Raw genomic sequence first — 26,797 nt, forward strand, 5'->3', positions numbered from 1 at the left:
AATCGGCGCCGCCTTTTCGTAGTAGGAAAAGAGTAGTGGCCCGTGGGGGGATCGAACCCACGACCTTCGCGTTATTAGCACGACGCTCTAACCAACTGAGCTAACGGGCCTCGGCAGATGCAGTTGCTCAGCCCTACGCTGGAAACAGGTGGCATGAAGCCGCACACCATTTCTATGGTCGTCGTGTGTCTGCTTCCCTAGTCTATATTCTGCTGACGGTCACGAAACAGTAGCTATATTGCGAGCAGGACGGGAAACGGCCGCTCGGACAGCTCAAACTTGTCACGATTCGTGTGGAAAAAATTCCGTTCCGGTACCGGGAATCGAACCCGGGCCTCCTGGGTGAAAGCCAGGTATCCTAGCCACTAGACCACACCGGATGTGGCCGTTTCGTTCGACCGTTCGTACGGTCGCTTGTCGCATTTCGTGTCGAGTGCCGCGTCGGCGCCCCCCCCTCTCTTTGCGAGCATCTGTGCACATACTGACTGGCAAGGCGCGCACCTCAAACGTCGCAGAGCAATGCTTTTGGCTTCATGCTCTGCTGGGAGAAGAGGAAAAGGGAAGCTGTAAGTAGCAATAACAGGAAGTAAACATTTTCCCGCTGAAGCGTTGAAACGCTGTGGATAACAAACAAGAAATACGTTGGCGCCCTAGCAACAGCACCACCATGTCACAGAAAATTAAATGCCCCGGGTGAGGATCGAACTCACGACCTTAAGATTATGAGACTTACGCGCTGCCTACTGCGCTACCGAGGCACGGGTGCACCGCTTGTCCTGGAAACTGGGTAAACACCTTACCCAATATTAGACGTAGAGACACTGTACTTCCTGGATAACGTGTTCTGTTGCTACACGTGCACTGCCGGCCCAGTTGATTGCGGTGCTGCTGCAGCTGTTGCAACGATAGGCAGCACTCCTTGTCGTTGAAGTTCAGTGCCTCGGAGGCACCCGGACCCAGCAACTTGTGAGGCCAGGCCGACGCTAGTCTGTAGAACATGATGCGAGCGTCCTAGTGGGGACCCGCGAGTGCTGCGTTCTCGGTCCTTCTCAAGGGAAATCCAGCTACACATTCTTGTGGATCGTGCATCTCAAGCGCTCAAGCCACGCGGCAGCATTATCGCGGGAAAAGCAAAATGATGCATCGGCCGGGAATCGAACCCGGGCCGCCCGCGTGGCAGGCGAGCATTCTACCACTGAACCACCGATGCTCGGGCCAGCGGTAACTTGACGCTGCTTGCCGAGCAGATGTCTCAAGGGAAAGTGGGACTGCCGTCAAGCGCCGTAGCATTCTGTGGAAAAGATGCTGCAGACGCTGAATCCTGCACTGCACTGCTCTGCTTAAAAAATGCCGCCAGAACGCGGTCCTCTGCGTACTCTTGCGTTGCCGGCGCCCAACTCTTGCCAAAGGATGCGAAATGTGCGCGGATACGCTGTCCGAATGCGTCTGGATGTGCTCCCCTAGCCTGCCTCGAAATGCGCCTGCCAGGTACGATCACCTTCGGCCGCTGCCGACTGGCGGGAAGCCGACACAGCGCGGACGCGCGGCGCTCGCTTGTGCGGTGGTGGTGTAATGGTCAGCATAGTTGCGTTCCAAGCAGTTGATCCGGGTTCGATTCCCGGCCACCGCAGCAGGCTTTTAATTTCGCGTATGAGTACTTTTGCCACGCGCTCTTAAATTATTGTTTTTTCGCCCTCTTACTCGCTGCATACCAGCCCTTAGTGTGTCTCGACTTGTCTCGACTTTGCTCGGCTGACGCGAGAGCTGACGCTCTCAAATCGGCCTATATCAAAACGACAAGCACGAGAAACGACTGAGAGAGGTAAGGAGAGGCGAGGCGATGGACACACAGCACGCCCCTTCATTTCACGGTGGCGTCTCCCTGACCGAATCGGGCTGTAGCTCCGAAAAGAAAGGAGAAACAAAAATAGGAAGTAAAAGTGCCAATAGCGCCCTGTGTTCCCATGCGCTCACCCGCCCAAGTACTGACAAGGGCCAAAGTTGTTACGCATCGGCAATCGGACATTTTCTTTCATTTTCTCTTTATCGGTTGAGAACCAGTGTATTCAAGATATTATGGCCATTGCCGAGTGAATGCTGTAGCGCTCCCCGACGAGTCGGGTTCGGATCCTCTATCAACTTCCACGCAGGGTGATGATCTTTTGGTCACCACACTCGCCAGCTGAAATCGGCGCCGCCTTTTCGTAGTAGGAAAAGAGTAGTGGCCCGTGGGGGGATCGAACCCACGACCTTCGCGTTATTAGCACGACGCTCTAACCAACTGAGCTAACGGGCCTCGGCAGATGCAGTTGCTCAGCCCTACGCTGGAAACAGGTGGCATGAAGCCGCACACCATTTCTATGGTCGTCGTGTGTCTGCTTCCCTAGTCTATATTCTGCTGACGGTCACGAAACAGTAGCTATATTGCGAGCAGGACGGGAAACGGCCCGCTCGGACAGCTCAAACTTGTCACGATTCGTGTGGAAAAAATTCCGTTCCGGTACCGGGAATCGAACCCGGGCCTCCTGGGTGAAAGCCAGGTATCCTAGCCACTAGACCACACCGGATGTGGCCGTTTCGTTCGACCGTTCGTACGGTCGCTTGTCGCATTTCGTGTCGAGTGCCGCGTCGGCGCCCCCCTCTCTTTGCGAGCATCTGTGCACATACTGACTGGCAAGGCGCGCACCTCAAACGTCGCAGAGCAATGCTTTTGGCTTCATGCTCTGCTGGGAGAAGAGGAAAAGGGAAGCTGTAAGTAGCAATAACAGGAAGTAAACATTTTCCCGCTGAAGCGTTGAAACGCTGTGGATAACAAACAAGAAATACGTTGGCGCCCTAGCAACAGCACCACCATGTCACAGAAAATTAAATGCCCCGGGTGAGGATCGAACTCACGACCTTAAGATTATGAGACTTACGCGCTGCCTACTGCGCTACCGAGGCACGGGTGCACCGCTTGTCCTGGAAACTGGGTAAACACCTTACCCAATATTAGACGTAGAGACACTGTACTTCCTGGATAACGTGTTCTGTTGCTACACGTGCACTGCCGGCCCAGTTGATTGCGGTGCTGCTGCAGCTGTTGCAACGATAGGCAGCACTCCTTGTCGTTGAAGTTCAGTGCCTCGGAGGCACCCGGACCCAGCAACTTGTGAGGCCAGGCCGACGCTAGTCTGTAGAACATGATGCGAGCGTCCTAGTGGGGACCCGCGAGTGCTGCGTTCTCGGTCCTTCTCAAGGGAAATCCAGCTACACATTCTTGTGGATCGTGCATCTCAAGCGCTCAAGCCACGCGGCAGCATTATCGCGGGAAAAGCAAAATGATGCATCGGCCGGGAATCGAACCCGGGCCGCCCGCGTGGCAGGCGAGCATTCTACCACTGAACCACCGATGCTCGGGCCAGCGGTAACTTGACGCTGCTTGCCGAGCAGATGTCTCAAGGGAAAGTGGGACTGCCGTCAAGCGCCGTAGCATTCTGTGGAAAAGATGCTGCAGACGCTGAATCCTGCACTGCACTGCACTGCTCTGCTTAAAAATGCCGCCAGAACGCGGTCCTCTGCGTACTCTTGCGTTGCCGGCGCCCAACTCTTGCCAAAGGATGCGAAATGTGCGCGGATACGCTGTCCGAATGCGTCTGGATGTGCTCCCCTAGCCTGCCTCGAAATGCGCCTGCCAGGTACGATCACCTTCGGCCGCTGCCGACTGGCGGGGAAGCCGACACAGCGCGGACGCGCGGCGCTCGCTTGTGCGGTGGTGGTGTAATGGTCAGCATAGTTGCGTTCCAAGCAGTTGATCCGGGTTCGATTCCCGGCCACCGCAGCAGGCTTTTAATTTCGCGTATGAGTACTTTTGCCACGCGCTCTTAAATTATTGTTTTTTTCGCCCTCTTACTCGCTGCATACCAGCCCTTAGTGTGTCTCGACTTGTCTCGACTTTGCTCGGCTGACGCGAGAGCTGACGCTCTCAAATCGGCCTATATCAAAACGACAAGCACGAGAAACGACTGAGAGAGGTAAGGAGAGGCGAGGCGATGGACACACAGCACGCCCCCTTCATTTCACGGTGGCGTCTCCCTGACCGAATCGGGCTGTAGCTCCGAAAAGAAAGGAGAAACAAAAATAGGAAGTAAAAGTGCCAATAGCGCCCTGTGTTCCCATGCGCTCACCCGCCCAAGTACTGACAAGGGCCAAAGTTGTTACGCATCGGCAATCGGACATTTTCTTTCATTTTCTCTTTATCGGTTGAGAACCAGTGTATTCAAGATATTATGGCCATTGCCGAGTGAATGCTGTAGCGCTCCCCGACGAGTCGGGTTCGGATCCTCTATCAACTTCCACGCAGGGTGATGATCTTTTGGTCACCACACTCGCCAGCTGAAATCGGCGCCGCCTTTTCGTAGTAGGAAAAGAGTAGTGGCCCGTGGGGGGATCGAACCCACGACCTTCGCGTTATTAGCACGACGCTCTAACCAACTGAGCTAACGGGCCTCGGCAGATGCAGTTGCTCAGCCCTACGCTGGAAACAGGTGGCATGAAGCCGCACACCATTTCTATGGTCGTCGTGTGTCTGCTTCCCTAGTCTATATTCTGCTGACGGTCACGAAACAGTAGCTATATTGCGAGCAGGACGGGAAACGGCCGCTCGGACAGCTCAAACTTGTCACGATTCGTGTGGAAAAAATTCCGTTCCGGTACCGGGAATCGAACCCGGGCCTCCTGGGTGAAAGCCAGGTATCCTAGCCACTAGACCACACCGGATGTGGCCGTTTCGTTCGACCGTTCGTACGGTCGCTTGTCGCATTTCGTGTCGAGTGCCGCGTCGGCGCCCCCCTCTCTTTGCGAGCATCTGTGCACATACTGACTGGCAAGGCGCGCACCTCAAACGTCGCAGAGCAATGCTTTTGGCTTCATGCTCTGCTGGGAGAAGAGGAAAAGGGAAGCTGTAAGTAGCAATAACAGGAAGTAAACATTTTCCCGCTGAAGCGTTGAAACGCTGTGGATAACAAACAAGAAATACGTTGGCGCCCTAGCAACAGCACCACCATGTCACAGAAAATTAAATGCCCCGGGTGAGGATCGAACTCACGACCTTAAGATTATGAGACTTACGCGCTGCCTACTGCGCTACCGAGGCACGGGTGCACCGCTTGTCCTGGAAACTGGGTAAACACCTTACCCAATATTAGACGTAGAGACACTGTACTTCCTGGATAACGTGTTCTGTTGCTACACGTGCACTGCCGGCCCAGTTGATTGCGGTGCTGCTGCAGCTGTTGCAACGATAGGCAGCACTCCTTGTCGTTGAAGTTCAGTGCCTCGGAGGCACCCGGACCCAGCAACTTGTGAGGCCAGGCCGACGCTAGTCTGTAGAACATGATGCGAGCGTCCTAGTGGGGACCCGCGAGTGCTGCGTTCTCGGTCCTTCTCAAGGGAAATCCAGCTACACATTCTTGTGGATCGTGCATCTCAAGCGCTCAAGCCACGCGGCAGCATTATCGCGGGAAAAGCAAAATGATGCATCGGCCGGGAATCGAACCCGGGCCGCCCGCGTGGCAGGCGAGCATTCTACCACTGAACCACCGATGCTCGGGCCAGCGGTAACTTGACGCTGCTTGCCGAGCAGATGTCTCAAGGGAAAGTGGGACTGCCGTCAAGCGCCGTAGCATTCTGTGGAAAAGATGCTGCAGACGCTGAATCCTGCACTGCACTGCTCTGCTTAAAAATGCCGCCAGAACGCGGTCCTCTGCGTACTCTTGCGTTGCCGGCGCCCAACTCTTGCCAAAGGATGCGAAATGTGCGCGGATACGCTGTCCGAATGCGTCTGGATGTGCTCCCCTAGCCTGCCTCGAAATGCGCCTGCCAGGTACGATCACCTTCGGCCGCTGCCGACTGGCGGGAAGCCGACACAGCGCGGACGCGCGGCGCTCGCTTGTGCGGTGGTGGTGTAATGGTCAGCATAGTTGCGTTCCAAGCAGTTGATCCGGGTTCGATTCCCGGCCACCGCAGCAGGCTTTTTAATTTCGCGTATGAGTACTTTTGCCACGCGCTCTTAAATTATTGTTTTTTCGCCCTCTTACTCGCTGCATACCAGCCCTTAGTGTGTCTCGACTTGTCTCGACTTTGCTCGGCTGACGCGAGAGCTGACGCTCTCAAATCGGCCTATATCAAAACGACAAGCACGAGAAACGACTGAGAGAGGTAAGGAGAGGCGAGGCGATGGACACACAGCACGCCCCCTTCATTTCACGGTGGCGTCTCCCTGACCGAATCGGGCTGTAGCTCCGAAAAGAAAGGAGAAACAAAAATAGGAAGTAAAAGTGCCAATAGCGCCCTGTGTTCCCATGCGCTCACCCGCCCAAGTACTGACAAAGGCCAAAGTTGTTACGCATCGGCAATCGGACATTTTCTTTCATTTTCTCTTTATCGGTTGAGAACCAGTGTATTCAAGATATTATGGCCATTGCCGAGTGAATGCTGTAGCGCTCCCCGACGAGTCGGGTTCGGATCCTCTATCAACTTCCACGCAGGGTGATGATCTTTTGGTCACCACACTCGCCAGCTGAAATCGGCGCCGCCTTTTCGTAGTAGGAAAAGAGTAGTGGCCCGTGGGGGGATCGAACCCACGACCTTCGCGTTATTAGCACGACGCTCTAACCAACTGAGCTAACGGGCCTCGGCAGATGCAGTTGCTCAGCCCTACGCTGGAAACAGGTGGCATGAAGCCGCACACCATTTCTATGGTCGTCGTGTGTCTGCTTCCCTAGTCTATATTCTGCTGACGGTCACGAAACAGTAGCTATATTGCGAGCAGGACGGGAAACGGCCGCTCGGACAGCTCAAACTTGTCACGATTCGTGTGGAAAAAATTCCGTTCCGGTACCGGGAATCGAACCCGGGCCTCCTGGGTGAAAGCCAGGTATCCTAGCCACTAGACCACACCGGATGTGGCCGTTTCGTTCGACCGTTCGTACGGTCGCTTGTCGCATTTCGTGTCGAGTGCCGCGTCGGCGCCCCCCTCTCTTTGCGAGCATCTGTGCACATACTGACTGGCAAGGCGCGCACCTCAAACGTCGCAGAGCAATGCTTTTGGCTTCATGCTCTGCTGGGAGAAGAGGAAAAGGGAAGCTGTAAGTAGCAATAACAGGAAGTAAACATTTTCCCGCTGAAGCGTTGAAACGCTGTGGATAACAAACAAGAAATACGTTGGCGCCCTAGCAACAGCACCACCATGTCACAGAAAATTAAATGCCCCGGGTGAGGATCGAACTCACGACCTTAAGATTATGAGACTTACGCGCTGCCTACTGCGCTACCGAGGCACGGGTGCACCGCTTGTCCTGGAAACTGGGTAAACACCTTACCCAATATTAGACGTAGAGACACTGTACTTCCTGGATAACGTGTTCTGTTGCTACACGTGCACTGCCGGCCCAGTTGATTGCGGTGCTGCTGCAGCTGTTGCAACGATAGGCAGCACTCCTTGTCGTTGAAGTTCAGTGCCTCGGAGGCACCCGGACCCAGCAACTTGTGAGGCCAGGCCGACGCTAGTCTGTAGAACATGATGCGAGCGTCCTAGTGGGGACCCGCGAGTGCTGCGTTCTCGGTCCTTCTCAAGGGAAATCCAGCTACACATTCTTGTGGATCGTGCATCTCAAGCGCTCAAGCCACGCGGCAGCATTATCGCGGGAAAAGCAAAATGATGCATCGGCCGGGAATCGAACCCGGGCCGCCCGCGTGGCAGGCGAGCATTCTACCACTGAACCACCGATGCTCGGGCCAGCGGTAACTTGACGCTGCTTGCCGAGCAGATGTCTCAAGGGAAAGTGGGACTGCCGTCAAGCGCCGTAGCATTCTGTGGAAAAGATGCTGCAGACGCTGAATCCTGCACTGCACTGCTCTGCTTAAAAATGCCGCCAGAACGCGGTCCTCTGCGTACTCTTGCGTTGCCGGCGCCCAACTCTTGCCAAAGGATGCGAAATGTGCGCGGATACGCTGTCCGAATGCGTCTGGATGTGCTCCCCTAGCCTGCCTCGAAATGCGCCTGCCAGGTACGATCACCTTCGGCCGCTGCCGACTGGCGGGAAGCCGACACAGCGCGGACGCGCGGCGCTCGCTTGTGCGGTGGTGGTGTAATGGTCAGCATAGTTGCGTTCCAAGCAGTTGATCCGGGTTCGATTCCCGGCCACCGCAGCAGGCTTTTAATTTCGCGTATGAGTACTTTTGCCACGCGCTCTTAAATTATTGTTTTTTCGCCCTCTTACTCGCTGCATACCAGCCCTTAGTGTGTCTCGACTTGTCTCGACTTTGCTCGGCTGACGCGAGAGCTGACGCTCTCAAATCGGCCTATATCAAAACGACAAGCACGAGAAACGACTGAGAGAGGTAAGGAGAGGCGAGGCGATGGACACACAGCACGCCCCCTTCATTTCACGGTGGCGTCTCCCTGACCGAATCGGGCTGTAGCTCCGAAAAGAAAGGAGAAACAAAAATAGGAAGTAAAAGTGCCAATAGCGCCCTGTGTTCCCATGCGCTCACCCGCCCAAGTACTGACAAGGGCCAAAGTTGTTACGCATCGGCAATCGGACATTTTCTTTCATTTTCTCTTTATCGGTTGAGAACCAGTGTATTCAAGATATTATGGCCATTGCCGAGTGAATGCTGTAGCGCTCCCCGACGAGTCGGGTTCGGATCCTCTATCAACTTCCACGCAGGGTGATGATCTTTTGGTCACCACACTCGCCAGCTGAAATCGGCGCCGCCTTTTCGTAGTAGGAAAAGAGTAGTGGCCCGTGGGGGGATCGAACCCACGACCTTCGCGTTATTAGCACGACGCTCTAACCAACTGAGCTAACGGGCCTCGGCAGATGCAGTTGCTCAGCCCTACGCTGGAAACAGGTGGCATGAAGCCGCACACCATTTCTATGGTCGTCGTGTGTCTGCTTCCCTAGTCTATATTCTGCTGACGGTCACGAAACAGTAGCTATATTGCGAGCAGGACGGGAAACGGCCGCTCGGACAGCTCAAACTTGTCACGATTCGTGTGGAAAAAATTCCGTTCCGGTACCGGGAATCGAACCCGGGCCTCCTGGGTGAAAGCCAGGTATCCTAGCCACTAGACCACACCGGATGTGGCCGTTTCGTTCGACCGTTCGTACGGTCGCTTGTCGCATTTCGTGTCGAGTGCCGCGTCGGCGCCCCCCTCTCTTTGCGAGCATCTGTGCACATACTGACTGGCAAGGCGCGCACCTCAAACGTCGCAGAGCAATGCTTTTGGCTTCATGCTCTGCTGGGAGAAGAGGAAAAGGGAAGCTGTAAGTAGCAATAACAGGAAGTAAACATTTTCCCGCTGAAGCGTTGAAACGCTGTGGATAACAAACAAGAAATACGTTGGCGCCCTAGCAACAGCACCACCATGTCACAGAAAATTAAATGCCCCGGGTGAGGATCGAACTCACGACCTTAAGATTATGAGACTTACGCGCTGCCTACTGCGCTACCGAGGCACGGGTGCACCGCTTGTCCTGGAAACTGGGTAAACACCTTACCCAATATTAGACGTAGAGACACTGTACTTCCTGGATAACGTGTTCTGTTGCTACACGTGCACTGCCGGCCCAGTTGATTGCGGTGCTGCTGCAGCTGTTGCAACGATAGGCAGCACTCCTTGTCGTTGAAGTTCAGTGCCTCGGAGGCACCCGGACCCAGCAACTTGTGAGGCCAGGCCGACGCTAGTCTGTAGAACATGATGCGAGCGTCCTAGTGGGGACCCGCGAGTGCTGCGTTCTCGGTCCTTCTCAAGGGAAATCCAGCTACACATTCTTGTGGATCGTGCATCTCAAGCGCTCAAGCCACGCGGCAGCATTATCGCGGGAAAAGCAAAATGATGCATCGGCCGGGAATCGAACCCGGGCCGCCCGCGTGGCAGGCGAGCATTCTACCACTGAACCACCGATGCTCGGGCCAGCGGTAACTTGACGCTGCTTGCCGAGCAGATGTCTCAAGGGAAAGTGGGACTGCCGTCAAGCGCCGTAGCATTCTGTGGAAAAGATGCTGCAGACGCTGAATCCTGCACTGCACTGCTCTGCTTAAAAATGCCGCCAGAACGCGGTCCTCTGCGTACTCTTGCGTTGCCGGCGCCCAACTCTTGCCAAAGGATGCGAAATGTGCGCGGATACGCTGTCCGAATGCGTCTGGATGTGCTCCCCTAGCCTGCCTCGAAATGCGCCTGCCAGGTACGATCACCTTCGGCCGCTGCCGACTGGCGGGAAGCCGACACAGCGCGGACGCGCGGCGCTCGCTTGTGCGGTGGTGGTGTAATGGTCAGCATAGTTGCGTTCCAAGCAGTTGATCCGGGTTCGATTCCCGGCCACCGCAGCAGGCTTTTAATTTCGCGTATGAGTACTTTTGCCACGCGCTCTTAAATTATTGTTTTTTCGCCCTCTTACTCGCTGCATACCAGCCCTTAGTGTGTCTCGACTTGTCTCGACTTTGCTCGGCTGACGCGAGAGCTGACGCTCTCAAATCGGCCTATATCAAAACGACAAGCACGAGAAACGACTGAGAGAGGTAAGGAGAGGCGAGGCGATGGACACACAGCACGCCCCCTTCATTTCACGGTGGCGTCTCCCTGACCGAATCGGGCTGTAGCTCCGAAAAGAAAGGAGAAACAAAAATAGGAAGTAAAAGTGCCAATAGCGCCCTGTGTTCCCATGCGCTCACCCGCCCAAGTACTGACAAGGGCCAAAGTTGTTACGCATCGGCAATCGGACATTTTCTTTCATTTTCTCTTTATCGGTTGAGAACCAGTGTATTCAAGATATTATGGCCATTGCCGAGTGAATGCTGTAGCGCTCCCCGACGAGTCGGGTTCGGATCCTCTATCAACTTCCACGCAGGGTGATGATCTTTTGGTCACCACACTCGCCAGCTGAAATCGGCGCCGCCTTTTCGTAGTAGGAAAAGAGTAGTGGCCCGTGGGGGGATCGAACCCACGACCTTCGCGTTATTAGCACGACGCTCTAACCAACTGAGCTAACGGGCCTCGGCAGATGCAGTTGCTCAGCCCTACGCTGGAAACAGGTGGCATGAAGCCGCACACCATTTCTATGGTCGTCGTGTGTCTGCTTCCCTAGTCTATATTCTGCTGACGGTCACGAAACAGTAGCTATATTGCGAGCAGGACGGGAAACGGCCGCTCGGACAGCTCAAACTTGTCACGATTCGTGTGGAAAAAATTCCGTTCCGGTACCGGGAATCGAACCCGGGCCTCCTGGGTGAAAGCCAGGTATCCTAGCCACTAGACCACACCGGATGTGGCCGTTTCGTTCGACCGTTCGTACGGTCGCTTGTCGCATTTCGTGTCGAGTGCCGCGTCGGCGCCCCCCTCTCTTTGCGAGCATCTGTGCACATACTGACTGGCAAGGCGCGCACCTCAAACGTCGCAGAGCAATGCTTTTGGCTTCATGCTCTGCTGGGAGAAGAGGAAAAGGGAAGCTGTAAGTAGCAATAACAGGAAGTAAACATTTTCCCGCTGAAGCGTTGAAACGCTGTGGATAACAAACAAGAAATACGTTGGCGCCCTAGCAACAGCACCACCATGTCACAGAAAATTAAATGCCCCGGGTGAGGATCGAACTCACGACCTTAAGATTATGAGACTTACGCGCTGCCTACTGCGCTACCGAGGCACGGGTGCACCGCTTGTCCTGGAAACTGGGTAAACACCTTACCCAATATTAGACGTAGAGACACTGTACTTCCTGGATAACGTGTTCTGCTGCTACACGTGCACTGCCGGCCCAGTTGATTGCGGTGCTGCTGCAGCTGTTGCAACGATAGGCAGCACTCCTTGTCGTTGAAGTTCAGTGCCTCGGAGGCACCCGGACCCAGCAACTTGTGAGGCCAGGCCGACGCTAGTCTGTAGAACATGATGCGAGCGTCCTAGTGGGGACCCGCGAGTGCTGCGTTCTCGGTCCTTCTCAAGGGAAATCCAGCTACACATTCTTGTGGATCGTGCATCTCAAGCGCTCAAGCCACGCGGCAGCATTATCGCGGGAAAAGCAAAATGATGCATCGGCCGGGAATCGAACCCGGGCCGCCCGCGTGGCAGGCGAGCATTCTACCACTGAACCACCGATGCTCGGGCCAGCGGTAACTTGACGCTGCTTGCCGAGCAGATGTCTCAAGGGAAAGTGGGACTGCCGTCAAGCGCCGTAGCATTCTGTGGAAAAGATGCTGCAGACGCTGAATCCTGCACTGCACTGCTCTGCTTAAAAATGCCGCCAGAACGCGGTCCTCTGCGTACTCTTGCGTTGCCGGCGCCCAACTCTTGCCAAAGGATGCGAAATGTGCGCGGATACGCTGTCCGAATGCGTCTGGATGTGCTCCCCTAGCCTGCCTCGAAATGCGCCTGCCAGGTACGATCACCTTCGGCCGCTGCCGACTGGCGGGAAGCCGACACAGCGCGGACGCGCGGCGCTCGCTTGTGCGGTGGTGGTGTAATGGTCAGCATAGTTGCGTTCCAAGCAGTTGATCCGGGTTCGATTCCCGGCCACCGCAGCAGGCTTTTAATTTCGCGTATGAGTACTTTTGCCACGCGCTCTTAAATTATTGTTTTTTCGCCCTCTTACTCGCTGCATACCAGCCCTTAGTGTGTCTCGACTTGTCTCGACTTTGCTCGGCTGACGCGAGAGCTGACGCTCTCAAATCGGCCTATATCAAAACGACAAGCACGAGAAACGACTGAGAGAGGTAAGGAGAGGCGAGGCGATGGACACACAGCACGCCCCCTTCATTTCACGGTGGCGTCTCCCTGACCGAATCGGGCTGTAGCTCCGAAAAGAAAGGAGAAACAAAAATAGGAAGTAAAAGTGCCAATAGCGCCCTGTGTTCCCATGCGCTCACCCGCCCAAGTACTGACAAGGGCCAAAGTTGTTACGCATCGGCAATCGGACATTTTCTTTCATTTTCTCTTTATCGGTTGAGAACCAGTGTATTCAAGATATTATGGCCATTGCCGAGTGAATGCTGTAGCGCTCCCCGACGAGTCGGGTTCGGATCCTCTATCAACTTCCACGCAGGGTGATGATCTTTTGGTCACCACACTCGCCAGCTGAAATCGGCGCCGCCTTTTCGTAGTAGGAAAAGAGTAGTGGCCCGTGGGGGGATCGAACCCACGACCTTCGCGTTATTAGCACGACGCTCTAACCAACTGAGCTAACGGGCCTCGGCAGATGCAGTTGCTCAGCCCTACGCTGGAAACAGGTGGCATGAAGCCGCACACCATTTCTATGGTCGTCGTGTGTCTGCTTCCCTAGTCTATATTCTGCTGACGGTCACGAAACAGTAGCTATATTGCGAGCAGGACGGGAAACGGCCGCTCGGACAGCTCAAACTTGTCACGATTCGTGTGGAAAAAATTCCGTTCCGGTACCGGGAATCGAACCCGGGCCTCCTGGGTGAAAGCCAGGTATCCTAGCCACTAGACCACACCGGATGTGGCCGTTTCGTTCGACCGTTCGTACGGTCGCTTGTCGCATTTCGTGTCGAGTGCCGCGTCGGCGCCCCCCTCTCTTTGCGAGCATCTGTGCACATACTGACTGGCAAGGCGCGCACCTCAAACGTCGCAGAGCAATGCTTTTGGCTTCATGCTCTGCTGGGAGAAGAGGAAAAGGGAAGCTGTAAGTAGCAATAACAGGAAGTAAACATTTTCCCGCTGAAGCGTTGAAACGCTGTGGATAACAAACAAGAAATACGTTGGCGCCCTAGCAACAGCACCACCATGTCACAGAAAATTAAATGCCCCGGGTGAGGATCGAACTCACGACCTTAAGATTATGAGACTTACGCGCTGCCTACTGCGCTACCGAGGCACGGGTGCACCGCTTGTCCTGGAAACTGGGTAAACACCTTACCCAATATTAGACGTAGAGACACTGTACTTCCTGGATAACGTGTTCTGTTGCTACACGTGCACTGCCGGCCCAGTTGATTGCGGTGCTGCTGCAGCTGTTGCAACGATAGGCAGCACTCCTTGTCGTTGAAGTTCAGTGCCTCGGAGGCACCCGGACCCAGCAACTTGTGAGGCCAGGCCGACGCTAGTCTGTAGAACATGATGCGAGCGTCCTAGTGGGGACCCGCGAGTGCTGCGTTCTCGGTCCTTCTCAAGGGAAATCCAGCTACACATTCTTGTGGATCGTGCATCTCAAGCGCTCAAGCCACGCGGCAGCATTATCGCGGGAAAAGCAAAATGATGCATCGGCCGGGAATCGAACCCGGGCCGCCCGCGTGGCAGGCGAGCATTCTACCACTGAACCACCGATGCTCGGGCCAGCGGTAACTTGACGCTGCTTGCCGAGCAGATGTCTCAAGGGAAAGTGGGACTGCCGTCAAGCGCCGTAGCATTCTGTGGAAAAGATGCTGCAGACGCTGAATCCTGCACTGCACTGCTCTGCTTAAAAATGCCGCCAGAACGCGGTCCTCTGCGTACTCTTGCGTTGCCGGCGCCCAACTCTTGCCAAAGGATGCGAAATGTGCGCGGATACGCTGTCCGAATGCGTCTGGATGTGCTCCCCTAGCCTGCCTCGAAATGCGCCTGCCAGGTACGATCACCTTCGGCCGCTGCCGACTGGCGGGAAGCCGACACAGCGCGGACGCGCGGCGCTCGCTTGTGCGGTGGTGGTGTAATGGTCAGCATAGTTGCGTTCCAAGCAGTTGATCCGGGTTCGATTCCCGGCCACCGCAGCAGGCTTTTAATTTCGCGTATGAGTACTTTTGCCACGCGCTCTTAAATTATTGTTTTTTCGCCCTCTTACTCGCTGCATACCAGCCCTTAGTGTGTCTCGACTTGTCTCGACTTTGCTCGGCTGACGCGAGAGCTGACGCTCTCAAATCGGCCTATATCAAAACGACAAGCACGAGAAACGACTGAGAGAGGTAAGGAGAGGCGAGGCGATGGACACACAGCACGCCCCCTTCATTTCACGGTGGCGTCTCCCTGACCGAATCGGGCTGTAGCTCCGAAAAGAAAGGAGAAACAAAAATAGGAAGTAAAAGTGCCAATAGCGCCCTGTGTTCCCATGCGCTCACCCGCCCAAGTACTGACAAGGGCCAAAGTTGTTACGCATCGGCAATCGGACATTTTCTTTCATTTTCTCTTTATCGGTTGAGAACCAGTGTATTCAAGATATTATGGCCATTGCCGAGTGAATGCTGTAGCGCTCCCCGACGAGTCGGGTTCGGATCCTCTATCAACTTCCACGCAGGGTGATGATCTTTTGGTCACCACACTCGCCAGCTGAAATCGGCGCCGCCTTTTCGTAGTAGGAAAAGAGTAGTGGCCCGTGGGGGGATCGAACCCACGACCTTCGCGTTATTAGCACGACGCTCTAACCAACTGAGCTAACGGGCCTCGGCAGATGCAGTTGCTCAGCCCTACGCTGGAAACAGGTGGCATGAAGCCGCACACCATTTCTATGGTCGTCGTGTGTCTGCTTCCCTAGTCTATATTCTGCTGACGGTCACGAAACAGTAGCTATATTGCGAGCAGGACGGGAAACGGCCGCTCGGACAGCTCAAACTTGTCACGATTCGTGTGGAAAAAATTCCGTTCCGGTACCGGGAATCGAACCCGGGCCTCCTGGGTGAAAGCCAGGTATCCTAGCCACTAGACCACACCGGATGTGGCCGTTTCGTTCGACCGTTCGTACGGTCGCTTGTCGCATTTCGTGTCGAGTGCCGCGTCGGCGCCCCCCTCTCTTTGCGAGCATCTGTGCACATACTGACTGGCAAGGCGCGCACCTCAAACGTCGCAGAGCAATGCTTTTGGCTTCATGCTCTGCTGGGAGAAGAGGAAAAGGGAAGCTGTAAGTAGCAATAACAGGAAGTAAACATTTTCCCGCTGAAGCGTTGAAACGCTGTGGATAACAAACAAGAAATACGTTGGCGCCCTAGCAACAGCACCACCATGTCACAGAAAATTAAATGCCCCGGGTGAGGATCGAACTCACGACCTTAAGATTATGAGACTTACGCGCTGCCTACTGCGCTACCGAGGCACGGGTGCACCGCTTGTCCTGGAAACTGGGTAAACACCTTACCCAATATTAGACGTAGAGACACTGTACTTCCTGGATAACGTGTTCTGTTGCTACACGTGCACTGCCGGCCCAGTTGATTGCGGTGCTGCTGCAGCTGTTGCAACGATAGGCAGCACTCCTTGTCGTTGAAGTTCAGTGCCTCGGAGGCACCCGGACCCAGCAACTTGTGAGGCCAGGCCGACGCTAGTCTGTAGAACATGATGCGAGCGTCCTAGTGGGGACCCGCGAGTGCTGCGTTCTCGGTCCTTCTCAAGGGAAATCCAGCTACACATTCTTGTGGATCGTGCATCTCAAGCGCTCAAGCCACGCGGCAGCATTATCGCGGGAAAAGCAAAATGATGCATCGGCCGGGAATCGAACCCGGGCCGCCCGCGTGGCAGGCGAGCATTCTACCACTGAACCACCGATGCTCGGGCCAGCGGTAACTTGACGCTGCTTGCCGAGCAGATGTCTCAAGGGAAAGTGGGACTGCCGTCAAGCGCCGTAGCATTCTGTGGAAAAGATGCTGCAGACGCTGAATCCTGCACTGCACTGCTCTGCTTAAAAATGCCGCCAGAACGCGGTCCTCTGCGTACTCTTGCGTTGCCGGCGCCCAACTCTTGCCAAAGGATGCGAAATGTGCGCGGATACGCTGTCCGAATGCGTCTGGATGTGCTCCCCTAGCCTGCCTCGAAATGCGCCTGCCAGGTACGATCACCTTCGGCCGCTGCCGACTGGCGGGAAGCCGACACAGCGCGGACGCGCGGCGCTCGCTTGTGCGGTGGTGGTGTAATGGTCAGCATAGTTGCGTTCCAAGCAGTTGATCCGGGTTCGATTCCCGGCCACCGCAGCAGGCTTTTAATTTCGCGTATGAGTACTTTTGCCACGCGCTCTTAAATTATTGTTTTTTCGCCCTCTTACTCGCTGCATACCAGCCCTTAGTGTGTCTCGACTTGTCTCGACTTTGCTCGGCTGACGCGAGAGCTGACGCTCTCAAATCGGCCTATATCAAAACGACAAGCACGAGAAACGACTGAGAGAGGTAAGGAGAGGCGAGGCGATGGACACACAGCACGCCCCCTTCATTTCACGGTGGCGTCTCCCTGACCGAATCGGGCTGTAGCTCCGAAAAGAAAGGAGAAACAAAAATAGGAAGTAAAAGTGCCAATAGCGCCCTGTGTTCCCATGCGCTCACCCGCCCAAGTACTGACAAGGGCCAAAGTTGTTACGCATCGGCAATCGGACATTTTCTTTCATTTTCTCTTTATCGGTTGAGAACCAGTGTATTCAAGATATTATGGCCATTGCCGAGTGAATGCTGTAGCGCTCCCCGACGAGTCGGGTTCGGATCCTCTATCAACTTCCACGCAGGGTGATGATCTTTTGGTCACCACACTCGCCAGCTGAAATCGGCGCCGCCTTTTCGTAGTAGGAAAAGAGTAGTGGCCCGTGGGGGGATCGAACCCACGACCTTCGCGTTATTAGCACGACGCTCTAACCAACTTTTTTTTTTTTTTTTTTTGACTGCGCGAATCGACGGTATCTCGTAAGGAAGGAAAGAGCAGCAGCTGCCGCCGAGCCCAGGCGCCGTGCCTAACACGCAGAAGGTCCCCGGCTCGATTGCGGGCGGAAACCCGTTTTCGTCCCACTCAGCCATACACTTGCTACGATCTCTACTGTGACCATTTAAATCAACTTCAAACGTTCCATCAGCAGGGTGCACATGGCTCAAATGAAACATGAAACGGTTTCAGAACTGGTTGTCGGATTTTAGCGCTGACTTGGAGGCCTGGAAATGCGCGAAACAGCCGCCGCCATGCGATTTGTTACCGCACCGTTGTACAAAACGCAAGGGCTCGTCCGGGATTTGAACCCGGGACCTCCTGCACCCGAAGCAGGAATCATACCCCTTTTTTTTTTTTTTTTTTTTTTTTTTTTTTTTTTGAAGCAGACACTGTACCACTCGAACGAATATATCTATTGAAAAAAATATTAAAGAATATCCACCACACAGCCACTTCAAACGAAGTACAGTACTGAAATTAAAATCCTAAAACATGACTATATAATGTAGACTGCTTACTGAAATAAAGGTTAAAACACGAAAACTTCAGTCCTGGTGTAGAGAAGAAACATACATAAAGGCGGCAAATTCAGAAACAGTATAAAAGAAAATGGCTCACACAGGTGACCTTAGCCAACACCCTCTCTTTCAAATGTCAGGCTAAGCATATTGGCAAAATCATCTCTGAGGCCTGGCAATCGCAAGCGCTGCCAGTAAGCAGTAAGCATGTACTGCCGAAATGCTAGGTGTCCATCCTCTTCATGACAACTGTTGACAAAATGTACGAAATGGCCAATCAACCACATGACGGTATGGAGCTTCGTTCGCGGAAAAAAGGAAGAATCGGGCCGGACGATGATGTCAATAGTATAAGCGGCTTCAGCAGACCTAGTGACAAAGGCAAGTTGTTTCCTGAGCCAACGCCAATTAGCAAGGTGCCCACAGCAGGTGAATCGATGTTCAAGGGTATCCACGAGACCACACCGAGTACAGGTGTCCGTGTCAGAAAGACCAATACGGTGCAGTCGTACATTGGTGGGAACCAAATTATTTATTACCCTATACCACGTGGACGCCACGGCCATAGAGTGGATCGGCAGACTAACATTCTTCCAGACGTTCCTCCAGGACACAGATGGAGACGCCAGTTCTATTGGATTGGGACCGGCCAGCCCCTCCCAGCGGGCAATCAAGCCCTTGGTCGTTGGCACCGGTCGCCGCAAGAAGACGTCACCGAGATAACTCACCGCAATGTAAAATTCCCGAATGTGTTTCAACTTAAAATTTAGGCGTCCGACATCGACAGGTGGAGCAAGGCTCGCCGGACGCACAACAGTAAAAAGCCTGGATGTAATTGAAGTCACTTCTTGCGTAACAATTAGAGTCGTTCGGCGGACGTACAAAGCAGACGCCTTGCGAGTAATGTCAGAGAGGCCCAAGCCTCCGGAGAGACGCGGTTTCGTCATTACCTCGTAACGTAACTTGAATAGATGGCCCTTCCATATAAACCTGCTAGACAATTGGCGCAACCTTTTCGCCACCATCATGGGAAGTGGGAACAGCTGAGCAACATAATAAGCTTTACATAGAACGTAGGTGTCTAAAATTCTGACTTTTTGCAAAATGGTAGCAGAGCGCTGCTCATGGACCATCAGAGCCCCCTGTATCTTCTCGGTGACAGATTTCCAATTGAGAGCCGCCATTTTTAGAGGACACCGATCAATGATAATCCCCAAGGACGTATGGCGATCGACAAAAGTGGCCCAAGGGACGTCAGCATCGCGAAATCCTCGAATATCAAGGAACTTACATTTACCCTGATTGAGACGCGCTCCAGAGACATGACAGTATGCATCAACCGCCCCTTTCAACAACGGGATATCATCACGTTGACGGAGGAGAACAACGACATCATCCGCATATGCCTTAACAGAGAGCTTCCCACCAGAGAGGGACATACCCTGAAGCTTGAGAGCAATAGTCCGAAGCAGCGGTTCCAGGGACAATACGAATAAAGACATAGAGAGCGGACTACCCTGAGGCACTCCGCGGCGGATAGCAATGGGCGGCGTCAGCTGCCCATTGACTGACACCCGAGCTGTTATCCCCCTATACAAATTGCCAAGAACACCACGTGATGAAGCGTTAAAACCTATTGTACCTAAAACACGATCTAAAAACACATGACTGACTTGATCAAAAGCCTTATAAAAATCAAGGAAGGCAAAGGCACAATGTACGTTTGTAACCGCCGCAACCGAGACAACATCCCGATATTCGGCTACTGGTGTCAGAATAGATCTATCATGAAAACAACATTGATGTGCACCAATCACACGCCGAAGCAGAGAAGACAACCGGCTATTGAGCGCTCTAGCAGCTGTCTTGTAGTCAAAATTCAGCAATGTGAGCGGACGAAGATTGGCAGCAGATAAACGACCAGAGGACTTCGGAATTAAAACAATTTTCCCTACTTTAAAATCGGCAGGCACATCCATCCCCCTGACAATCTCATTTAAAATCTGCGTAAAAATGCCACCCAAAAGAGGCCAAAAACGGAGATAAAATTCTTTAGGCAGGCCGTCTGGACCCGGCGATTTACTGGACGGAGAGCGAGCAATAAAATCGAAAACCTCATCTACCTGGAACTCCCGGAGAAATTCGCCGTTCGCGTCAGGCGCGATCGTCGCAGTTAGATCCCCAAAGACATCATCCGAAAGAGACTCACCAGAATCATCGGCAGAATAGAGACTAGCGTAATACTGATGGAGAGCACGAACCATTTCCTCCTGTGCAATAAGCTGTCGTCCATCATCCACCATAAGAGAAGAGATGAAGGAGCGACGACGACGAGTGTGATGCCGTAGCAGGTGGTACAAGGATGTCAGCTCACCTTCAACAAGAGAGTGAGGTTTCGACTTAACTCGCAGACCATCCATCTGTCGTCGTTTAAGGCTCAAGAGCTTGGCTTTAATACGACGAACATCATGGATCCGCAGAGGAGAGGTACCCGCCGCGTCATATAGTTCACGCAGGACAGAGTAGTAATATTCATACGTGTTCTTAAAATCACGCGCCCTTGCAGCACAGTAAAAAATCAAAGTCTGACGAATCTTGGGCTTGGCAAACGCAGTCCACCAAACCAGCAAGGAGGGGTATCGCGGGACAGAGCGAAGACATCGCTCCCACACGCCACTTATAACATCATCCATAGCACTGTCGGCAAGGTGGGAAACATTTAACATCCACTGGGAACGATAAAGTTTTGCAGGTTGGTGACTAAGATTTACAGTTGCAGTAAAAGCACAATGGTCAGAAAAACTAGTAGGAATAACATCGACAGAAAGAATTTTATCACATAAAAAATCAGATAAATAGAATCTGTCGAGTCTACTGCATGAGGACGCGGTAAAAAACGTATATTTCACCAGGGTTGGATATTTGTGTTCCCAAACATCACGCAGATGCATCGTACGTACTATGTCATGTAAATCATGGCAATAATTAAAATTGGGGGACTGGTCTTCAGGGCGTAAAACACAATTAAAATCGCCTCCGAGCAGGAGACTCCGAGGACTCTGGCGCAAAAGATAAATAAGCTCTTCTTTATAAAAGCGCGATCGAGCCACAGTGTGACCCGAACCAGAGGGGGCATACAAAACAACGAGGCGGAGATCAAAAAGACGACAACCAATCCCACGGCCAGAGTCAAGGAATTCAATGTCAGTAATAGGAATGCCCTCTCGAAAGAAAAGAGCAGTTCCTGTTGAATATTCCGGCGCGACATTAAAAACAGTTTGAAATCCAGGTAGAGAGAGATCAGAAAACAACACTTCCTGCAAAAACACTACGTCCGCACAGGCGTCGTAAATAAACTGCCGCAAAGAGGCAATGCGAACGTCGGACTCAATACGGTTAACATTTAAGGTAAGAAAGGTGTATGCTTGAACCATAGAGAGAAAAGCGAGAAAACAAATCACCTACACCGACGCACCAGCGTCACAGTCCATAGCAGGGGTGACGGAGGCAGCCGCGGGAGGGGGACTGCTACCCCGTTCCGCGGATCCCTTACGTTTCGGTTTTTTACGAACAGCATTAACGTTCGGCTGAACGCGTAACTTGCGTCGGCTGACGGGCAAGGAAGCTTCAGCCACCGGTGACGTAGGAGGGTCAAGTTCTGTATCCGACACCACCCGCGCCGGTCCACATGCGGGATCCGGGGTCGCGGGGGAAACATCCGACAAAACGGAATGGTCAACACCTGCACTAGCTTCCGGCAAACATGGACTGCACGGAGGCGAAACGTGAGCAGGAAGGTCCGAGGCAGCAGAGTTGGAAGGAAGCGGAGCAGCTCCGCTGGCAGAGGTATGGGGCAGCGAAGCAGGAAGTTGTCGCGGCTCCACTTGTTGTGACATCGAAGTTGGTTCGGAAGACGGCGCCAACAGGCCCGACCGACGACCCGACTCGAGAGAAGCTGCGTCGGAGGCCGGAGGGGCGCCAGCAGCCGCCACCGGAACCGCTACCTCAGGAGGGCAGGGAGCAGCTACAGCACACAGTGGCTCGGAGGATGCCGGTCGCTCGGACTGGGGCATCTCAGGGTGATCCTCATCCGTACTATTTCCATCGTGTGGGCGACGCCTCTTATTATTCAAAAGTGGCACACCCACCTGAGGGACAGACGGAACAACATCAGATTTAGCACGCAAAGGAGGAAATTCTGTGTCAGGGGTGCGCAAAACCTGTGGCGGGGCGCTAATACCACTGGACTGTGCTACACCAAGAGCAGAACCACCTGCAACGAGGTCAGCGACCGTTAACTTGCGACGCTGTTCGAGAGAATTTTTTAAAACAAAAACTCTCCGCGGACAGTCGGTACGCACGTGACCACTTTCATTGCACAAAAAACAGGTGCCAACCTGACCACTATATGTTACGTGGACACGATATCCACCGATCTGCAGGTGAGATGGAATATTCTGCTTAATGTGCATTTCGACTGAACGAATACCACTGTAACATTGCAGGCGATGTTGGCTTGACCAGCGTTCAAGGCGAATGCTCTTTACATCACCATACTTCTGTAGACCCTCCTTAAGATAGACATTATCCACCTCCGGTGGAAGGTTGTAAACACGAACACTGGTGTACGTAATGGAAGCATTGGAAAGCAGCACGGTACTTACAGAATCATCCCGATGCCGAAAGAGAACTTGATGTCCGTATTTAGAAAGAATTTTATCAACCTGAAGTGGGTCCATAAACTTAACAAAGAAAACATACAGTTCGGTATCAAAATAAGCAGTGTGCACCTGATCCGAATGAACACCAAAGGTATCTACCAACCAATCATGAATCTCAAGAGAACTAGGTTGCACATGGCGGGTTGACTTGTCAAAAGCAAAACTAACTGTAGCCTGACGAGGAATAACCTGGGACGACATTTTCAAAATATGCGGTCGAAACCGCTACACAAAAAACACTGAAATAAGGACAGAAAGTAACACAAGGTACGAAACAACGACGGAGAAACACTCACAGAAGTTCCAACACAACACGTAAACAAAAACGATAGTCCACTATACGTAACGCTACGGCGGAGCGGAAGACTAGGCACGTCCACACTGCACGGCGTCTAAAGCGGAACTGCCAACTGAGCTAACGGGCCTCGGCAGATGCAGTTGCTCAGCCCTACGCTGGAAACAGGTGGCATGAAGCCGCACACCATTTCTATGGTCGTCGTGTGTCTGCTTCCCTAGTCTATATTCTGCTGACGGTCACGAAACAGTAGCTATATTGCGAGCAGGACGGGAAACGGCCGCTCGGACAGCTCAAACTTGTCACGATTCGTGTGGAAAAAATTCCGTTCCGGTACCGGGAATCGAACCCGGGCCTCCTGGGTGAAAGCCAGGTATCCTAGCCACTAGACCACACCGGATGTGGCCGTTTCGTTCGACCGTTCGTACGGTCGCTTGTCGCATTTCGTGTCGAGTGCCGCGTCGGCGCCCCCCTCTCTTTGCGAGCATCTGTGCACATACTGACTGGCAAGGCGCGCACCTCAAACGTCGCAGAGCAATGCTTTTGGCTTCATGCTCTGCTGGGAGAAGAGGAAAAGGGAAGCTGTAAGTAGCAATAACAGGAAGTAAACATTTTCCCGCTGAAGCGTTGAAACGCTGTGGATAACAAACAAGAAATACGTTGGCGCCCTAGCAACAGCACCACCATGTCACAGAAAATTAAATGCCCCGGGTGAGGATCGAACTCACGACCTTAAGATTATGAGACTTACGCGCTGCCTACTGCGCTACCGAGGCACGGGTGCACCGCTTGTCCTGGAAACTGGGTAAACACCTTACCCAATATTAGACGTAGAGACACTGTACTTCCTGGATAACGTGTTCTGTTGCTACACGTGCACTGCCGGCCCAGTTGATTGCGGTGCTGCTGCAGCTGTTGCAACGATAGGCAGCACTCCTTGTCGTTGAAGTTCAGTGCCTCGGAGGCACCCGGACCCAGCAACTTGTGAGGCCAGGCCGACGCTAGTCTGTAGAACATGATGCGAGCGTCCTAGTGGGGACCCGCGAGTGCTGCGTTCTCGGTCCTTCTCAAGGGAAATCCAGCTACACATTCTTGTGGATCGTGCATCTCAAGCGCTCAAGCCACGCGGCAGCATTATCGCGGGAAAAGCAAAATGATGCATCGGCCGGGAATCGAACCCGGGCCGCCCGCGTGGCAGGCGAGCATTCTACCACTGAACCACCGATGCTCGGGCCAGCGGTAACTTGACGCTGCTTGCCGAGCAGATGTCTCAAGGGAAAGTGGGACTGCCGTCAAGCGCCGTAGCATTCTGTGGAAAAGATGCTGCAGACGCTGAATCCTGCACTGCACTGCTCTGCTTAAAAATGCCGCCAGAACGCGGTCCTCTGCGTACTCTTGCGTTGCCGGCGCCCAACTCTTGCCAAAGGATGCGAAATGTGCGCGGATACGCTGTCCGAATGCGTCTGGATGTGCTCCCCTAGCCTGCCTCGAAATGCGCCTGCCAGGTACGATCACCTTCGGCCGCTGCCGACTGGCGGGAAGCCGACACAGCGCGGACGCGCGGCGCTCGCTTGTGCGGTGGTGGTGTAATGGTCAGCATAGTTGCGTTCCAAGCAGTTGATCCGGGTTCGATTCCCGGCCACCGCAGCAGGCTTTTAATTTCGCGTATGAGTACTTTTGCCACGCGCTCTTAAATTATTGTTTTTTCGCCCTCTTACTCGCTGCATACCAGCCCTTAGTGTGTCTCGACTTGTCTCGACTTGTCTCGACTGACGCGAGAGCTGACGCTCTCAAATCGGCCTATATCAAAACGACAAGCACGAGAAACGACTGAGAGAGGTAAGGAGAGGCGAGGCGATGGACACACAGCACGCCCCCTTCATTTCACGGTGGCGTCTCCCTGACCGAATCGGGCTGTAGCTCCGAAAAGAAAGGAGAAACAAAAATAGGAAGTAAAAGTGCCAATAGCGCCCTGTGTTCCCATGCGCTCACCCGCCCAAGTACTGACAAGGGCCAAAGTTGTTACGCATCGGCAATCGGACATTTTCTTTCATTTTCTCTTTATCGGTTGAGAACCAGTGTATTCAAGATATTATGGCCATTGCCGAGTGAATGCTGTAGCGCTCCCCGACGAGTCGGGTTCGGATCCTCTATCAACTTCCACGCAGGGTGATGATCTTTTGGTCACCACACTCGCCAGCTGAAATCGGCGCCGCCTTTTCGTAGTAGGAAAAGAGTAGTGGCCCGTGGGGGGATCGAACCCACGACCTTCGCGTTATTAGCACGACGCTCTAACCAACTGAGCTAACGGGCCTCGGCAGATGCAGTTGCTCAGCCCTACGCTGGAAACAGGTGGCATGAAGCCGCACACCATTTCTATGGTCGTCGTGTGTCTGCTTCCCTAGTCTATATTCTGCTGACGGTCACGAAACAGTAGCTATATTGCGAGCAGGACGGGAAACGGCCGCTCGGACAGCTCAAACTTGTCACGATTCGTGTGGAAAAAATTCCGTTCCGGTACCGGGAATCGAACCCGGGCCTCCTGGGTGAAAGCCAGGTATCCTAGCCACTAGACCACACCGGATGTGGCCGTTTCGTTCGACCGTTCGTACGGTCGCTTGTCGCATTTCGTGTCGAGTGCCGCGTCGGCGCCCCCCTCTCTTTGCGAGCATCTGTGCACATACTGACTGGCAAGGCGCGCACCTCAAACGTCGCAGAGCAATGCTTTTGGCTTCATGCTCTGCTGGGAGAAGAGGAAAAGGGAAGCTGTAAGTAGCAATAACAGGAAGTAAACATTTTCCCGCTGAAGCGTTGAAACGCTGTGGATAACAAACAAGAAATACGTTGGCGCCCTAGCAACAGCACCACCATGTCACAGAAAATTAAATGCCCCGGGTGAGGATCGAACTCACGACCTTAAGATTATGAGACTTACGCGCTGCCTACTGCGCTACCGAGGCACGGGTGCACCGCTTGTCCTGGAAACTGGGTAAACACCTTACCCAATATTAGACGTAGAGACACTGTACTTCCTGGATAACGTGTTCTGTTGCTACACGTGCACTGCCGGCCCAGTTGATTGCGGTGCTGCTGCAGCTGTTGCAACGATAGGCAGCACTCCTTGTCGTTGAAGTTCAGTGCCTCGGAGGCACCCGGACCCAGCAACTTGTGAGGCCAGGCCGACGCTAGTCTGTAGAACATGATGCGAGCGTCCTAGTGGGGACCCGCGAGTGCTGCGTTCTCGGTCCTTCTCAAGGGAAATCCAGCTACACATTCTTGTGGATCGTGCATCTCAAGCGCTCAAGCCACGCGGCAGCATTATCGCGGGAAAAGCAAAATGATGCATCGGCCGGGAATCGAACCCGGGCCGCCCGCGTGGCAGGCGAGCATTCTACCACTGAACCACCGATGCTCGGGCCAGCGGTAACTTGACGCTGCTTGCCGAGCAGATGTCTCAAGGGAAAGTGGGACTGCCGTCAAGCGCCGTAGCATTCTGTGGAAAAGATGCTGCAGACGCTGAATCCTGCACTGCACTGCTCTGCTTAAAAATGCCGCCAGAACGCGGTCCTCTGCGTACTCTTGCGTTGCCGGCGCCCAACTCTTGCCAAAGGATGCGAAATGT

The 26,797-nt window shown here is 53.7% G+C and overlaps 48 non-coding genes across 48 annotated transcripts; 9 read left to right on the plus strand and 39 right to left on the minus strand.

The window, feature by feature from the left end:
* Nucleotides 1-36: 36 nt before the first annotated feature.
* Nucleotides 37-110, minus strand: Trnai-aau. The gene has a single exon. It is a non-coding gene; the product is annotated as a tRNA-Ile (tRNA).
* Nucleotides 111-308: 198 nt separating this feature from the next.
* On the minus strand, nt 309-380 carry Trnae-uuc. The gene has a single exon. It is a non-coding gene; the product is annotated as a tRNA-Glu (tRNA).
* Nucleotides 381-685: 305 nt separating this feature from the next.
* Nucleotides 686-758, minus strand: Trnam-cau. Its single transcript has one exon. It is a non-coding gene; the product is annotated as a tRNA-Met (tRNA).
* A 381-nt stretch (nt 759-1,139) lies between these two features.
* Nucleotides 1,140-1,210, minus strand: Trnag-gcc. Its single transcript has one exon. It is a non-coding gene; the product is annotated as a tRNA-Gly (tRNA).
* Nucleotides 1,211-1,558: 348 nt separating this feature from the next.
* Nucleotides 1,559-1,630, plus strand: Trnag-ucc. The gene has a single exon. It is a non-coding gene; the product is annotated as a tRNA-Gly (tRNA).
* A 592-nt stretch (nt 1,631-2,222) lies between these two features.
* Trnai-aau lies at nt 2,223-2,296 on the minus strand. Its single transcript has one exon. It is a non-coding gene; the product is annotated as a tRNA-Ile (tRNA).
* Nucleotides 2,297-2,495: 199 nt separating this feature from the next.
* Trnae-uuc lies at nt 2,496-2,567 on the minus strand. The gene has a single exon. It is a non-coding gene; the product is annotated as a tRNA-Glu (tRNA).
* Nucleotides 2,568-2,870: 303 nt separating this feature from the next.
* On the minus strand, nt 2,871-2,943 carry Trnam-cau. Its single transcript has one exon. It is a non-coding gene; the product is annotated as a tRNA-Met (tRNA).
* A 381-nt stretch (nt 2,944-3,324) lies between these two features.
* Nucleotides 3,325-3,395, minus strand: Trnag-gcc. Its single transcript has one exon. It is a non-coding gene; the product is annotated as a tRNA-Gly (tRNA).
* Nucleotides 3,396-3,748: 353 nt separating this feature from the next.
* Trnag-ucc lies at nt 3,749-3,820 on the plus strand. The gene has a single exon. It is a non-coding gene; the product is annotated as a tRNA-Gly (tRNA).
* A 594-nt stretch (nt 3,821-4,414) lies between these two features.
* On the minus strand, nt 4,415-4,488 carry Trnai-aau. Its single transcript has one exon. It is a non-coding gene; the product is annotated as a tRNA-Ile (tRNA).
* Nucleotides 4,489-4,686: 198 nt separating this feature from the next.
* On the minus strand, nt 4,687-4,758 carry Trnae-uuc. The gene has a single exon. It is a non-coding gene; the product is annotated as a tRNA-Glu (tRNA).
* A 303-nt stretch (nt 4,759-5,061) lies between these two features.
* Trnam-cau lies at nt 5,062-5,134 on the minus strand. Its single transcript has one exon. It is a non-coding gene; the product is annotated as a tRNA-Met (tRNA).
* A 381-nt stretch (nt 5,135-5,515) lies between these two features.
* On the minus strand, nt 5,516-5,586 carry Trnag-gcc. Its single transcript has one exon. It is a non-coding gene; the product is annotated as a tRNA-Gly (tRNA).
* Nucleotides 5,587-5,933: 347 nt separating this feature from the next.
* Trnag-ucc lies at nt 5,934-6,005 on the plus strand. The gene has a single exon. It is a non-coding gene; the product is annotated as a tRNA-Gly (tRNA).
* Nucleotides 6,006-6,599: 594 nt separating this feature from the next.
* Nucleotides 6,600-6,673, minus strand: Trnai-aau. The gene has a single exon. It is a non-coding gene; the product is annotated as a tRNA-Ile (tRNA).
* Nucleotides 6,674-6,871: 198 nt separating this feature from the next.
* On the minus strand, nt 6,872-6,943 carry Trnae-uuc. Its single transcript has one exon. It is a non-coding gene; the product is annotated as a tRNA-Glu (tRNA).
* A 303-nt stretch (nt 6,944-7,246) lies between these two features.
* On the minus strand, nt 7,247-7,319 carry Trnam-cau. Its single transcript has one exon. It is a non-coding gene; the product is annotated as a tRNA-Met (tRNA).
* A 381-nt stretch (nt 7,320-7,700) lies between these two features.
* On the minus strand, nt 7,701-7,771 carry Trnag-gcc. The gene has a single exon. It is a non-coding gene; the product is annotated as a tRNA-Gly (tRNA).
* A 347-nt stretch (nt 7,772-8,118) lies between these two features.
* Nucleotides 8,119-8,190, plus strand: Trnag-ucc. The gene has a single exon. It is a non-coding gene; the product is annotated as a tRNA-Gly (tRNA).
* Nucleotides 8,191-8,783: 593 nt separating this feature from the next.
* Nucleotides 8,784-8,857, minus strand: Trnai-aau. The gene has a single exon. It is a non-coding gene; the product is annotated as a tRNA-Ile (tRNA).
* A 198-nt stretch (nt 8,858-9,055) lies between these two features.
* On the minus strand, nt 9,056-9,127 carry Trnae-uuc. Its single transcript has one exon. It is a non-coding gene; the product is annotated as a tRNA-Glu (tRNA).
* Nucleotides 9,128-9,430: 303 nt separating this feature from the next.
* Trnam-cau lies at nt 9,431-9,503 on the minus strand. The gene has a single exon. It is a non-coding gene; the product is annotated as a tRNA-Met (tRNA).
* Nucleotides 9,504-9,884: 381 nt separating this feature from the next.
* On the minus strand, nt 9,885-9,955 carry Trnag-gcc. Its single transcript has one exon. It is a non-coding gene; the product is annotated as a tRNA-Gly (tRNA).
* Nucleotides 9,956-10,302: 347 nt separating this feature from the next.
* Trnag-ucc lies at nt 10,303-10,374 on the plus strand. Its single transcript has one exon. It is a non-coding gene; the product is annotated as a tRNA-Gly (tRNA).
* A 593-nt stretch (nt 10,375-10,967) lies between these two features.
* Trnai-aau lies at nt 10,968-11,041 on the minus strand. The gene has a single exon. It is a non-coding gene; the product is annotated as a tRNA-Ile (tRNA).
* Nucleotides 11,042-11,239: 198 nt separating this feature from the next.
* Nucleotides 11,240-11,311, minus strand: Trnae-uuc. Its single transcript has one exon. It is a non-coding gene; the product is annotated as a tRNA-Glu (tRNA).
* A 303-nt stretch (nt 11,312-11,614) lies between these two features.
* Trnam-cau lies at nt 11,615-11,687 on the minus strand. Its single transcript has one exon. It is a non-coding gene; the product is annotated as a tRNA-Met (tRNA).
* A 381-nt stretch (nt 11,688-12,068) lies between these two features.
* On the minus strand, nt 12,069-12,139 carry Trnag-gcc. The gene has a single exon. It is a non-coding gene; the product is annotated as a tRNA-Gly (tRNA).
* A 347-nt stretch (nt 12,140-12,486) lies between these two features.
* Trnag-ucc lies at nt 12,487-12,558 on the plus strand. The gene has a single exon. It is a non-coding gene; the product is annotated as a tRNA-Gly (tRNA).
* A 593-nt stretch (nt 12,559-13,151) lies between these two features.
* On the minus strand, nt 13,152-13,225 carry Trnai-aau. Its single transcript has one exon. It is a non-coding gene; the product is annotated as a tRNA-Ile (tRNA).
* A 198-nt stretch (nt 13,226-13,423) lies between these two features.
* On the minus strand, nt 13,424-13,495 carry Trnae-uuc. The gene has a single exon. It is a non-coding gene; the product is annotated as a tRNA-Glu (tRNA).
* Nucleotides 13,496-13,798: 303 nt separating this feature from the next.
* Nucleotides 13,799-13,871, minus strand: Trnam-cau. Its single transcript has one exon. It is a non-coding gene; the product is annotated as a tRNA-Met (tRNA).
* Nucleotides 13,872-14,252: 381 nt separating this feature from the next.
* Trnag-gcc lies at nt 14,253-14,323 on the minus strand. The gene has a single exon. It is a non-coding gene; the product is annotated as a tRNA-Gly (tRNA).
* Nucleotides 14,324-14,670: 347 nt separating this feature from the next.
* Trnag-ucc lies at nt 14,671-14,742 on the plus strand. The gene has a single exon. It is a non-coding gene; the product is annotated as a tRNA-Gly (tRNA).
* Nucleotides 14,743-15,335: 593 nt separating this feature from the next.
* Trnai-aau lies at nt 15,336-15,409 on the minus strand. The gene has a single exon. It is a non-coding gene; the product is annotated as a tRNA-Ile (tRNA).
* A 198-nt stretch (nt 15,410-15,607) lies between these two features.
* Trnae-uuc lies at nt 15,608-15,679 on the minus strand. Its single transcript has one exon. It is a non-coding gene; the product is annotated as a tRNA-Glu (tRNA).
* A 303-nt stretch (nt 15,680-15,982) lies between these two features.
* On the minus strand, nt 15,983-16,055 carry Trnam-cau. Its single transcript has one exon. It is a non-coding gene; the product is annotated as a tRNA-Met (tRNA).
* A 381-nt stretch (nt 16,056-16,436) lies between these two features.
* Nucleotides 16,437-16,507, minus strand: Trnag-gcc. The gene has a single exon. It is a non-coding gene; the product is annotated as a tRNA-Gly (tRNA).
* A 347-nt stretch (nt 16,508-16,854) lies between these two features.
* Nucleotides 16,855-16,926, plus strand: Trnag-ucc. The gene has a single exon. It is a non-coding gene; the product is annotated as a tRNA-Gly (tRNA).
* A 6,577-nt stretch (nt 16,927-23,503) lies between these two features.
* Nucleotides 23,504-23,575, minus strand: Trnae-uuc. The gene has a single exon. It is a non-coding gene; the product is annotated as a tRNA-Glu (tRNA).
* A 303-nt stretch (nt 23,576-23,878) lies between these two features.
* On the minus strand, nt 23,879-23,951 carry Trnam-cau. Its single transcript has one exon. It is a non-coding gene; the product is annotated as a tRNA-Met (tRNA).
* A 381-nt stretch (nt 23,952-24,332) lies between these two features.
* Nucleotides 24,333-24,403, minus strand: Trnag-gcc. The gene has a single exon. It is a non-coding gene; the product is annotated as a tRNA-Gly (tRNA).
* A 347-nt stretch (nt 24,404-24,750) lies between these two features.
* On the plus strand, nt 24,751-24,822 carry Trnag-ucc. Its single transcript has one exon. It is a non-coding gene; the product is annotated as a tRNA-Gly (tRNA).
* Nucleotides 24,823-25,415: 593 nt separating this feature from the next.
* Nucleotides 25,416-25,489, minus strand: Trnai-aau. The gene has a single exon. It is a non-coding gene; the product is annotated as a tRNA-Ile (tRNA).
* A 198-nt stretch (nt 25,490-25,687) lies between these two features.
* On the minus strand, nt 25,688-25,759 carry Trnae-uuc. The gene has a single exon. It is a non-coding gene; the product is annotated as a tRNA-Glu (tRNA).
* A 303-nt stretch (nt 25,760-26,062) lies between these two features.
* Nucleotides 26,063-26,135, minus strand: Trnam-cau. Its single transcript has one exon. It is a non-coding gene; the product is annotated as a tRNA-Met (tRNA).
* A 381-nt stretch (nt 26,136-26,516) lies between these two features.
* Trnag-gcc lies at nt 26,517-26,587 on the minus strand. Its single transcript has one exon. It is a non-coding gene; the product is annotated as a tRNA-Gly (tRNA).
* Between the last annotated feature and the right edge of the window lie 210 nt (nt 26,588-26,797).

This window comes from Schistocerca piceifrons, unplaced genomic scaffold, assembly GCF_021461385.2.
Source record: "Schistocerca piceifrons isolate TAMUIC-IGC-003096 unplaced genomic scaffold, iqSchPice1.1 HiC_scaffold_544, whole genome shotgun sequence".
Classification (NCBI taxonomy): domain Eukaryota; kingdom Metazoa; phylum Arthropoda; class Insecta; order Orthoptera; family Acrididae; genus Schistocerca; species Schistocerca piceifrons.